This window comes from Lepidochelys olivacea, assembly GCF_965140295.1.
Source record: "Lepidochelys olivacea isolate rLepOli2 genome assembly, chromosome: 1".
In the NCBI taxonomy this organism is placed as follows: domain Eukaryota; kingdom Metazoa; phylum Chordata; order Testudines; family Cheloniidae; genus Lepidochelys; species Lepidochelys olivacea.
Window position 1 is genome coordinate 31739508 of NC_140411.1, and position 13464 is coordinate 31752971.

A 13464-nucleotide genomic window follows, 5' to 3' on the forward strand; every position below is an offset into this window, starting at 1 on the left:
TCAGTAAGTCTTGAAATACTGGCCAAGTTCCAGAAGACTGGAAGAAAAGTGACATTGTGCCAATATTCAAAAAAGGTAAATGGAATGACTGAGGTAATTATAGGCCTGTCAATTTGACATTGATCCCAGGGAAGTTAATGAAGCCATTGAAAAGGGATTTGATTACTAAAGAATTAAAGGAGGGTAATATAATTAATGCCAATTAACATGGATTTATGGAAAAGAGATCCTTTCAAACTAACTTGATTTTTTTAAATGAAATTACAAGTTTGGTTGATAAAGATAATTGCATTGATGTAATATATTTAAACTTCTGTACGGTATTTGATTTGGTACCACACAACATTTTGATTAAAAAACTAGATCAATATAAAATTAACATGACACAGTTACATACTATACCACAAAATAGCACCCTGTAACCCCCACATTCACCACTTGCATAATGGTTGTGATATTTTGTACAAAGAACACCTTGTAAGGTATCCTATGAAAAGTCATGATTTGCTGAAACTCATTGTTCTGTCAAAATATGTATATCCTCATTGCAAATGGAGTTATAAGATTTTGCTATATGATTGTAATTGAAATATGTTATGAGTCTGGGATACACCTACAGCTAGCTCTACAGTGGCAACAAAGAGGATTACCCACTCCCAGACGGGAGTTAAGCAACCATCACTAGCCATTGACCAGCTGAGGAATTGTAAAGAAAAGATTTACAATTCAATAAGAGGCAGTTGCTCAAGCTCTACAAAATGGGGATTGCTTAACTCCGTGAGTCAGCCAGTCATCGGGACATGTGACGCTTGACTCCATGTTTGATCCAGTATTTTTCCAGGGACGTCAACTGAAAGTATAAAGTAAGGGACAATTGCATGAGTCCACCGCTCTTCTCCCCTCCCCCCCTCCCTCCCCACCCCGCACAACCTACTGTGAAGGCAACAAGAATGTTTGGAAGAATTGACTTGGAACTGGGGAGATTGGCCCCAGGCTCAGTAGGGAATTCAGCCTGTATGTTAAGAACTGTGACCTGCTAACAATGCCTAGTGGGGTGAAAAACTACTTGATTAAAATTTTGCTTAGTCTGATAAAGTTTAAGATTTAAACTGTGATTTTACCTTTTATTTCTTATGTAACCAACTCTGACTTCTATGCCTAACACTTATAATTATTTAAAATCTTTCTGTAGTTAATAAACTTATGTTAATGTATTATATTTACTAGAGAGTTTGTCTAAGTGCTTGGGGAATCAACTCAGATTGCAAAGGCTGGTGCATGTCCACTATCTTTTGATGAAGTGCTGAACTAATTACTGAGGTTGCATTGTTGAAGAAGGTCTTGAGCAGTTAAGATGGCACATTTCTGGGGTACAAGGCTAGGACTGGGGGGATTTTCTGGTATCTCCCTGTGCATAGTTCATGAGAGGCTGTGAGAGCCTGCATGCAATTTAGCTGGGTGTGTCTCTACATGTTGATGGCAGAATGATCACAGCACCTGGAAGGGTTTGCTGCTTGTCACTAACATAACATTGGGAGAGACATCCCAGGCTGGAGAATTAAGGGGGCACAGTGGTCCCACAGTTCTAAGGTGTACCCCAGGGGTCTGTCGCATACACATTAAATGGATTAAAAGCTGGCTAACTGATAGGTCTCAATGTAATTGTAGATGGGGAATCATCATCAGACAGGGGTGTTTCTAGGAACTGGGATTATTTAGTCTGCAGAAGAGAAGAGTGAGGGGGGATTTGATAGCTGCTTTCAATTACCTGAAAGGGGGTTCCAAAGAGGATGGATCTAGACTGTTCTCAGTGGTGGCAGATGACAGAACAAGGAGTAATGGTCTCAAGTTGCAGTGGGGGAGGTTTAGGTTGGATATTAGGAAAAACGTTTTCACGAGGAGGGTGTTGAAGCACTGGAATGGGTTACCAAAGGAGGTGGGGGATTCTCCTTCCTTAGAGGTTTTTAAGGTCAGGCTTGACAAAGCCCTGGTTGGGATGATTTAGTTGGGGATTGGTCCTGCTTTGAGCAGGGGGTTGGACTAGATGACCTCCTGAGGTCCCTTCCAACCCTGATATTCTAGGATTCTAGTGGGGCCCTGCAGGGAATTGTCCTTGGTCCTCTGCTAGTTAACATTTGTACCAATGACGTGGAAGAAAACATAAAATCATCAATGATAAAATTTGTAGATGATACAAATATTGGGGGAGTGGTAAATAATGAAGATGAGAGATCACTGATAAAAAGTGATCTGGATTTCTTAGTAAGCTGGGCATAACCAAACAATATGTATTTTACAATGGCTAAAAGTAAATCTATGTATCTGGGAACAAAGAATGCACATAATACTAGCATGATGGGGACTCTATCCTGGGAAGCAGTGACTCTGAAAAAGATTTGGTGGGGGAACAGAGTGATAATTAGCTGAACATGAGTTTCCAGTGTGGCACTGTGGCCAAAAGGGCTAATGTGAACCTTGAATGCAAAAAACAGGGGAATCTGAAGTAGGAATAGAGCAGTTATTTTACCTCTGTATTTGGCACTGATGCAACTGCTTCTGGAATACTGTGCCCAGTTCCTGTGTTCACAATTCAAGAAGGATGTTGAAACTTTGGACAGGGAAAAGAGCCATGAGAATCATTGAAGGGTTAGAAAAATGCATTATAGTGATAGACTGAAGGAGTTTGATCTATTTGGCTTAAGAAAGAGAAGGTGAAGGGGTGACTTGAGTACAGTCCATAAATACCTATGTGGGAAACAAATGTTTCACAATGTGCTCTTCAATCTAACAGAGAAGGTTCTGACATGTTCCAATGGCTGGAAGATGAAGCTGTACAAATTCAGAGTGGAAATAAGGGGTACATTTTTAAGTGGTCATAAATATAAAGGGAAGGGTAAACATCTTTAAATCCCTCCTGGCCAGAGGAAAAACCCTTCCACCTGTAAAGGGTTAAGAAGATAATACAATCTCACTGGCACCTGACCAATGAGGAGACTAGATACTTTCAAACCTGCGGGGGACAAAGGGTTCTCTCTATATGTGTGTTGTTTTTGCCGGGACCAGAGCAGGAATGCAGGTCAGAACTCCTGTAAAAATTCAGTAAGCAACTTAGTTAGATAGGCGTTAGATTCTGTTTTGTTTAAATGGCTGATACAATAAGTTGTGCTGAATGGAATGTATATTCCTGTTTGTGTCTTTTTGTAACTTAAGGTTTAGCCTAGAGGGATTCTCTATGTTTTGAATCTGATTACCCTGTAAGGTATTTACCATCCTGATTTTACAGAGGTGATTCTTTTACTTTTTCTTCAATCAAAATTCTTCTTTTAAGAACCAGATTGCTTTTTCATTCTTCTTAAGATCCAAAGGTTTGGGTCTGTGTTCACCTATGCAAATTGGTGAGGATTTTTGTCAAGCCTTCCCCAGGAAAGGGGGTGTAGGGCTTGGGGGGGGGGGAAAGACTTTTCCAAGTGGGCTCTTTCCCTGTTATATTTCTTAGACGCTTGGTGGTGGCAGCAATAAAGTCCAGGGACAAAAGGTAAAATAGTTTGTACCTTGGGGAAGTTTTAACCTAAATTGGTAAAAATAAGCTTAGGGGGGTTTTCATGTAGGTCCCCACATCTATACCCTAGAGTTCAGAGTGGGGAAGGAACCTTGACAGTGATGTTAATCAACAGTTGGTGCAAGTTATCAATGGTCACAGGCAATTTTTAAACCAAGATTTTTTTCAAATGATATGCTCTTGGAATTATTTTGGAGAAGTTCTATGGCCTCTATTACACAGGAAGTCAGATTAGGTGATCACAATGGTCCCTTCTGGCCTTAGAATCTATTAATCAAATTCTCCTTTGACCTGCACCCTTGAATAGTAATTTATGTCAATGCAAACTGTATAAAACACTACTTTTCTGATTTAGCATCATTTTGCACCCACTTTGCAAAGGGTGTTAATGACTACACCAGGCGCAGGGCTGCAGAGAAACAGACCCAAAGCTCCTGCTTCTTGGAAATGACAATCTAAGGGCCTGTTCTCACTGGAGCAAATCGGAAACCTTCCACTGACTTCACCTGAAGTAGGTACAGGTTCAGAATTAGAGCAGGAGCACTCCAGAAATGAGAGCATTTAACATGTTATCATTGGAAGGTCTCCTGGAATAAATGTATTTAAAGGAAAGATTTGAAAGATGAGCGAAAGTTTGAGTAGCCCAAAAGGTCAGGAGAGAGCTCTCTCCAATATAAGTGGCACTGTAGGGCAAAAGGTGGTTTGGAAGTATAAGCACAGGGGTTGGAGGCAATTGGTCATGCATTCTAATCTTTGCTCTTTCATTAATTTAATCTGTGGCCACGGTCACATTTCACTTGTCATCTTGGCTTTTCTATCTATAAAACGGGGATAATAATATATATTCACCTGTATCAGTGAGGTGTCACGAGGATTTAGTGAGTGAATGTGTGTGCTTTGAATATATAAAGCACTATATACAAATTAAATCTTGGGATGGCAGACGCTATGAAGAGGAGAGTGCGAGAAATATATAAAGTAGGGAACTAGGTGGGAGGCTTTTGCAGAGGGAAGGAAGAGAAAGGGTCACAAGTAGAATGGAGATGTAAACAGCAAAGTTATGCAGATCCTGAAAGATGTGAATGAATACCACAGCTCAGACTTGCTATGAAAAATAAGCAGAAGACAGTGACAAAATAGGATTCAAATAGATAGTGATATGGTATGAATGGTGAGAGGGGAAGGTAGGTACAATTGAATTGAAATACAGTTCTGCCTTGTTTTGGACAATCATCTTCTATTACTCTTACATCACTTAATTCAACTTTCAACCCCCTAGTTTTGCCCTCATGAAAGGGAAAATGACTGAAATTGGCATGTCGATAAAGCAGAAATGTATTCCCTGAAATGTCATTTATGGAAGTATGATTTCTGTGAGAAAGCACTCCAGAAATGATATTGAACAATGGAGATTAAGCAAAGACTTATTTTCGGCTATGCCTGCTATTATTAAATTGTCTACAGTGCCAATATTGATTTAATTATGATTATTTATTTTATTCATTTATTCATTATAGAATTTAGCTTTTGTATTGCTTTTCCTTTTTAAAAATCTGGGGTTATTTGAATAATGATCCAAATCTGTTTTAATATGTACTTTAAAATATCACATAGAAAGAAGAAGGCCTCTTCTGACCTTACAGACTTTAATTACAATTCCTAATGTCTGCTATATACCTTCTGTCACTGCACTGCCTTATTCAATAAATATTTGATTCATTGCACCTTTTTCTGGGATTTTTTACTACATATTAAAATCTTAGTGCTCAGTGCAGCCCACTTTCATTTAGAATGTTGAGAGATCATTATTTAAAAGAATTATACTTAAAAAAAAAACTATGCCCAAGTCTAAGCCATTTTCATACTCTCAATACTCAGGAAAATAAAACCCAGGTTTGAGTGGGAAACTGGCAGACACCTTTACCCCTCTCCCTGACAAATTTTCAATTTCTATCCTGAGCCTTTTTAATGGAGCTGGTCAGGAATTTTTCTATTAAGCTTTTTCTAGGGGAAAATGCTGCTTTGTCACAGGAAAGGGTGAGTTTCAATGAATTTCTTGTTTCAAACACATTTTTTGGGGGGAAAAGTTTCAAAATTGTCAAAACATCCCATTTCAACACCTTAAAAATGAAAAAAAAATCCCTTTTCATTTTGAAATGACTTTTCATTTTTAGATGTAAGCTAACTATTGCTAAAAAAAATACAATAAATCACAATGAAATGTTTTGATTAACCTGAACCAATGTTTTTCACATTGTTCATTCACAAAAAAATTAAGATTTCAGCTTTTTTCTTGATTCAGGACAGCATTTTTTTTTTTTCAAAATGTCAAATATTTTCCTATGATGGGAAACTAATTTTTCACCAGCTTTACATTTTGATGCTAAAACTATTTAGAACTAGCTACAATTATAGTATTGTTGCACTCTCCTAATTCTCAAAACTGGCTGAACTGTATTTTACCCAAGGCTTTCAAAAATGTTACCCTGAGGTAAAGACCAAACATGGAACATATCTTCCTGATAGATGAAAGCTGGAGAAAGCAATGAACAAAAAATGGCACTTTGAATGGAAACGCTTAGTCAAACCTTAAATGTAGCTTTTACTATCACTATAGCTGGTGTATATTTGTCACTATAGGACTACAAGGTGCTTTACAAACTTATAGGAAGACAAGCTCCCTTCTAGAAAGAGCTTATAGTTTTGCACAGATACAGAGCATGAAAAACAGCATGTAACTGAGAATGAGATAGAAGGAGCACTAAAAAGAGGATATGGCAGAACTGAGGGAAAGGAACAGGAGGTAGGAGTGTCAAGGTTCCTCCCCCACTCTGAACTCTAGGGTACAGATGTGGGGACCTGCATGAAAAACCTCCTAAGCTTATCTTTACCAGCTTAGGTCAAAACTTCCCCAAGGTACAAAATATGCCACCCGTTGTCCTTGGACTGGCCGCTACCACCACCAAACTAATACTGGTTACTGGGGAAGAGCTGTTTGGACGCGTCCTTCCCCCCAAAATACTTCCCAAAACCTTGCACCCCACTTCCTGGACAAGGTTTGGTAAAAAGCCTCACCAATTTGCATAGGTGACCACAGACCCAAACCCTTGGATCTGAGAACAATGAAAAAGCATTCAGTTTCTTACAAGAAGACTTTTAATAAAAATAGAAGTAAATAGAAATGAAGAAATCCCCCCTGTAAAATCAGGATGGTAGATATCTTACAGGGTAATTAGATTCAAAAACATAGAGAACCGCTCTAGGCAAAACCTTAAGTTACAAAAAAGATACACAGACAGAAATAGTTATTCTATTCAGCACAATTCTTTTCTCAGCCATTTAAAGAAATCATAATCTAACACATACCTAGCTAGATTACTTACTAAAAGTTCTAAGGCTCCATTCCTGGTCTATCCCCGACAAAGACAGACACAGACCCTTTGTTTCTCTCCCTCCTCCCAGCTTTTGAAAGTATCTTGTCTCCTCATTGGTCATTTTGGTCAGGTGCCAGCGAGGTTACCTTTAGCTTCTTAACCCTTTACAGGTGAGAGGAGCTTTCCCCTGGCCAGGAGGGATTTCAAAGGGGTTTACCCTTCCCTTTATATTTATGACAAGGAGTAAACAGGAACACAGATGTAGCCACAGTAGAGTTGTACAGGGCTTTGGTCATAAGATTTAGTTGTTTTAGAGAATTCATTCGCAAGCAAATGGGTAATCTATTCCAAAAGACAGACAAACATAAAAATAACTAGAAGAATATTTATAGTGCAAAACAGAACAAAGCATAGCTCATGGGTTATTGCTGTCTTATATAAATCAGGCAACATGTGTCCCTTTCAACCTCCATATGAAAGTTGTTTAGATAGTAAACACTCTTTTGGTCCTAATATTTTGCTAGCAGAAGTGATTGTCTATTCTGGCTCAGTGGGGAAGCTGGCAAACCACATACAGCCATGCACACACACATTTTTAAAAGGAAATAAGAAAAACTCTATAAATAAGAGTGAAAAGTACAATAAAATTGCAATATGAGAAGGAAGCAGCAATCCCCAAAGCAAATCCCCTCAAAACGTATGCTGACAATTGTGCTTACTTTATTCCATGCAACAAACGGAATGTTACTGAAAGAGAACAAATCCATGGCTCAGATGAACTTCTCTGTGAGAAGAACATGTCATGGCAGGACACAAAAGGATAATAAGCCAGCCAAATCCTTGCAAAAAAGAAGTATAGTAGAAAAATGCTTTAAAATAGCTTGCTTCATCTACATTCCAGCAGCTAAACACACACATATTCAAACAGAACCTTTGAAACTGAACAAAATGGATGAGCAAACAGCCTGAATCACTGATAAAAAGACTGCTACGAAATTTTAACCCTCCTTCTACAGAATGATGGAACCCCCCAGCTGATGTAGCTGGAAATATAATGAACCCTATTTTCTCCTTGCTTTGATCTTTCTCTATATTGTACAGTTTGTTACCTTTTTGTATAACAATGAGATTCTCTTTTTTGCAGTGCTGAAGGTAAAGAAAGTTCCTTTCAAGTGACAACCTCAGATTCACTTGAAAGATTTGTTACATTTACTTTCTACTTTGTCATCTTGAAATGGAGCATGTTTTATATTCAGATTATTTAGGTGATTGAATCAAAAGGTGTACAAAAGAAAAAGAAGCTTGTATATTCTCAATTAAATGTATGTATTCTTTTTGGAAGATGTTTTGAATGACAGTAACAATGATAACAAAAGGTCACCTTATGAATGCTTAATTATTAAACAGTGTCAGATTTTGGGCTTGGAACCAGGTGAGGTGGGGATTTGTAACAATGGGAGAGACCCCTCCCCCATATTACTGTTTTGAATTCGACACCATTGCAATTGATACTATCTGTGGGATGAGTTGGTCTTGGTTTAACTTCTTATGGAAGATGTCCACCTCACAAAACTGCATTGGCCATTTGAACTGAGGCACCGAGGATTGAATGGACCCAGACAAAGAGCGTATCAATATATGTATCAAGTTAGATGGAGATGGGCAAAATTCATCCCGGTAAAACTCCACTGAAGACTATTAGAATTACACTAGCGACAAACTTGCCTCTCCTTATATCTGAAAAAGTAATACCTCAATCCAGCATGTGTGTACATTCCCCATTCCACCTTGTTATATACCTTTGTTCATGTACATTAAGGCTAAATTGCAGCATTGTAATATGATTGTTTGGGAATGTGACCCACAAACCTCCTGGGTGTGGTGTTCTGTCCCATCTAGTGGCACCGAGACCACTTAGCGCGAGAGATAAAATTAGTCTGCTCTGCTCTACAGCGTTAGCTAACAGGCAGTTGGCTTTTAGCTCACACAGTAGTGGCTCATGCACTAAGCACCAGAGGTCCCCGGTTTAATCCTGCCCACCGACGACTGAGGGCTGTTGCCATTACAGTAACAGTGTTGTTACAGAGCATAAGCATGTTGATGTTAATTGGTGTACTAAGGAACATGTGATGGTTGTCCTTGGAATGGGCTTCCTCTTGCAAGGTATGGCACATTCAGAACCTGATCCAGCATGTCCCATTGCATCATACAAATGTGCACTGAGAGAAAACAGAAAGGAGGCACAACTAGAGAGCAAACAACTTTGATCAAAAATTCTTAGCAAATAGTAGCAGAGATTTTTTTTTAACAGTACTCCCCCAGCTGTCATGTCTGAGTGCCAAGAGAGGCTCCTCATGCTTTATTTCAGACATCAATAGATATGTATGAAATACTGGAAATCTCACAAGAAAGCCCAATCACATGACATCTTCAATCCACGTTTGCAGTGTGGCCAGAGCCGAGCGGCTCCAAGAGTTTAGTTACGTTTTCTATTAGCATCCAAACTTCTCGTGCTGATCTGAACCATTCCACACCATGCTATCTAGTTAACAATTCTGAGAACCAACACAATCTATCATAAGAAAACAAAAATGAATGTGAAGTCTCATGATAGTTGTTGGTAAGTGTTGCTTTTCAAGTAAAAAAAATTCTACCAGATCGTTGCCAGCAACGCAGAATATTTAAATGCTTCTTCCAAAAAAAAAGTATCTTTAGACTTTATTGGAGTAGGTTTGGAATCATTTCAGTAAGATAACCAAATTGATATGCTGCAATATAAAATACCACAGCCTTTCTAGTGACACATCTGTGGGACTGTTACAGGTACTATATGTTTCCCAGTACATGAGCAAAGCAAAAAGAGTACCTAGGGGATTTCTCATGTCACTACTGAACAACATGATCTCATTTACTGTGTACAGTACCTATTCTTAGCCTGAGCTTCATAGGTGCCATGAATAGCCATAAAGATTTGAGCATTTTTGGATTACATGTACAGGATTAAGGGCTCAATCCTGTATGGGGCTGGAAAGCGGTGCTGTGCGGAAGTGCTCCAAATCTGTAGTGTCAATGAGCATGTCTTAGTAAAAGTTTATACAGGAATAAAAGAAGGGAGTTTGAAACTTATCTTTCCCTTTCAGTTGTTTCTATAAATCCAATGATATATCTGTCTGTTCTTATCAGAACCTGCTGCCATTGTGGCCTTAAGGAGGTGCACTCTCCAGGCTCACAGAATGCATGACCCGGATGAGGAGGAGAAAGAAGACAGCTAGTGAGGACATGTTTTGCGTGATGCTGCAAGCCAGTTCTACATAGAACCACAAACAAAGGGTATGGTGGGTCAACATGGCAGATAGCCTGGAGAAAGAAAGAGTGGACAGGAGAAAGGCCCAGGAAAAGGAGAGGGAGATGCACCAGAACATAATGGGTCTTCTCAGGCAGCAAACACAGATGCTGCAGACTCTGGTTGACCTTCAGGTCCAAAAATCTCAGACTCCTCATGCTTTACTAACAGTGTCTTATACCTTCCCAACGTTCCACGTGGCATCAGAGGCCACATCCTTAGCCCGACCACTCCATGCCAAGGGAAAGCAAACAAAACCACAGCTTCACATACACTGACCTGTGAGAACCATAGCTGGTGTCTGTGTAGCAATGATGGACTATGTTTGTGAACTGAAATGAACAGAAACGTTTGCTGCCTTTCCAAACGCAAAGTGTCATTATGTTAATTTATGCTTAAAGTTTGTATTGCATTGCCTGGGGTTGGTTTTGTTTGGTTGTTCTTTTTGTTTTTTTGCACATTGTTTTTCTCACTGTTTTTGTCATTCAACAAGTTTCTGTATTTTGAAAATAAAATTATCTTTATTTGTTCAAGAACACATTGTGGCATGCACAGCGGTACTCAAAGCACACACTACTTGAAAATGTAGACCACCACAGAACTCATAGGTTCAATAAAACACCAAGTCATATTTACAAATATACAGCAAGAACCACTTAAATCATGGCTTCTGTAAAACACACCTTAATAGTTATTAATGTACTGCAAGACCCTTGCAGCACCCAAACTTCAGCCTCATAGAAACCTACTGTGGCTGACTTTTAAAGTGCTCTTTCAAAGCCTCCCTCAAACACATAGTTCCCCATTGAGCTCTTATAATGGTCCTTGTGTCTGGCTGTTCAAACTCAGCAAACAGCTGCTCTACCCCCATCCTGGTGGCTTTTTTTTCCTTACAGATATTGTGCAGGACACAACAAGCAGTTACAACTATTGGGATATTTTTCTCATTAAGATCCAGTTTCAGTTTTGTAAGTATACACTGCCAGTATCCCTTCAATCTATCAACAGTCATTTTGCATATGTTAAGCTGGTAGCTGAATCTTTCCTTGGTGCTGTTGAGGTGGCCAGGCATGGGCTTCATGAGCCAAGTTCCCCATAATCATCATTGATATTTTGATATTGTCAGTGGTAATCCTCTGATCAGGAAAGTCTGTGCTTGTAGCTTTCTGAACAGTTAAGCTTTCTTAAAGATGAAAGCCTCATGCACCTTCTCTGACCAGCCCACACTGATATTGGTGATACACCAGTGCTTGCAAAACCATAGAAAGAACCCTCAGATATCCACCCCAATCACATTGCCAAACTCATCCATTTCATCCTTACCCGTAAGAATTTTACATTCAACAAAGACTTTGTACCCGTAGCTGTTCCCATGGTTTGGACAAGGATGGCTCCCTAATATGACAACCTCTTCATGGGCCACCTTGAAGAATAATTTCTGGACAAATTCACCATGAAACCAATGATATACCGGAGATATATTGATGATATTTTCATCCTCTGGAAAGATAATTTAAGCTTCAACAATGAAACCCTATAGACAGCTATATCCAAAAACCCATGAATCTTCACCGCAACCTTCATAGATCCAGTAACCACCCCAAACACACTGAGAAATCTGTTATCCACAGGCAGGCACTCAGATACCACACAATATGCGCCGAGGATAAATCTGGGCTATACTCCTTAAAACACTCAAATCTGCCTTCACCAAACAAGGACACTCCACCAGAGAAGTAGATCACATCATGAAACAGGCCACTCAAATACTCTGAGGCAACCTGCTCCGATATAGAAATAAAACCTGCTCTGATCACATACCCCTACTTGTCACCTACCACCTCACACAGAATCCCATATGGGGTATCAAACAACAACAACCCATATGGTTCTTCTGGTGGGTCTGCAAATACAGGAGGTTTGTGTGTCCTATATTGGTAATGTTCCTCAGAACACAGCAGAGCTCTGTGGTCTCTATGCTTCTGTCAGAGATTGCAGACACTAAAAAGTGCCATGCAGATTTGTGGGATTTTTTTTTTAAAAAAGGTGTGAAAATGATGAGATATGGGTGTCAGTATGTGAGAGAGAAAATTGCATGCTGGGAACTTGAACCCTAACTTCTAGAGGTCCCTGCACGACTCAATTCTACCCAGCAAGACATTGTGAACAATTTCTCAAAAGCATTGCATCAGCTGGCAGTGAATGGCACATGGGATAGCTACCCCTTGTGCACTTTACATCCACCCAAACACTTCTGGTGAGTATACACTGCACCAGCATAAACATCTAAGTATGTGTGTGCACAAGCAGTATACTAACTTCAGCAGCTGCACTCTGATGTAATTTGCATAAATCAAAGTTTGTAATGTAGACATGGTCTAAGATAAGGAGTCAAATCATAAAAGGTATTATAAGTCAAACCAACACCTCAACTTGCACTTGGAAACAAATGCAAAGATTGTGAACTTTTTGGAGTACTCCTGCTTCATGGTGGGAGCATGATACAAAACTCTGTAAACAGGACACCAAATAGTGCAGTTCCTGAAGTTTCCAATCAGTCTTCCCAAGGATTGCCTCAACTAGAGTCTATTGCAATAGTCAAAAGCATGGATTACTGTGGCAAGGTCCAGATATGAAAGTAAGAGCTGCATGGCACTTTACTCAGCACAATAGTAGACATTTTTACAAGTATGACTCTGCACAACCCATATATGCCCCAGTGCAGCCGTCATTATTATTATTTATTCATTTTGCACTGTAATATTACCTAGTGTTTTGCACAGTAGAATAAGGTATGGGTGCTGCTCAGAAGAGGTTACAATCTGATAACCTAATATGCAATCAATCAATTCCCCATGCTCCTGTTTTCACAGGTCCAAGATAAGCACTGCAATGGGTAAGCAGGAGAGCTGGCTGGAAAACAACAATTCCATTCCAATTTGTTTGTGAAAAAACACAAGACAGAGAGACATTACAATAGCCAATAGCCCATTGCATTCATCTGAGATGTGGGAGATGTGTCCCTGTTCTGAATCAGAGTTAGGATTTTAACTTGGTCTCCCACATCCCCACTGAGTGCCCTCATTACCTGACTATAGAGTCACTATCTTTTTCTCTGAAATGCCATCCTGGACCTGAGAAACCATCCTGACAACATTTTCATCAAAACTAATATATCTTATGAAACA

At 39.4% G+C, this 13464-nt stretch overlaps 1 long non-coding RNA gene across 1 annotated transcript; it reads right to left on the reverse strand.

Annotated features, from left to right (window-relative positions):
- Window positions 1–369: 369 nt before the first annotated feature.
- LOC311515472 lies at window positions 370–7819 on the reverse strand. Its single transcript, XR_014710151.1, has 3 exons — window positions 7653–7819; window positions 2528–2608; window positions 370–850 (listed from the first exon to the last, which is right to left on the reverse strand). It is a non-coding gene; the product is annotated as an uncharacterized lncRNA (long non-coding RNA).
- Between the last annotated feature and the right edge of the window lie 5645 nt (window positions 7820–13464).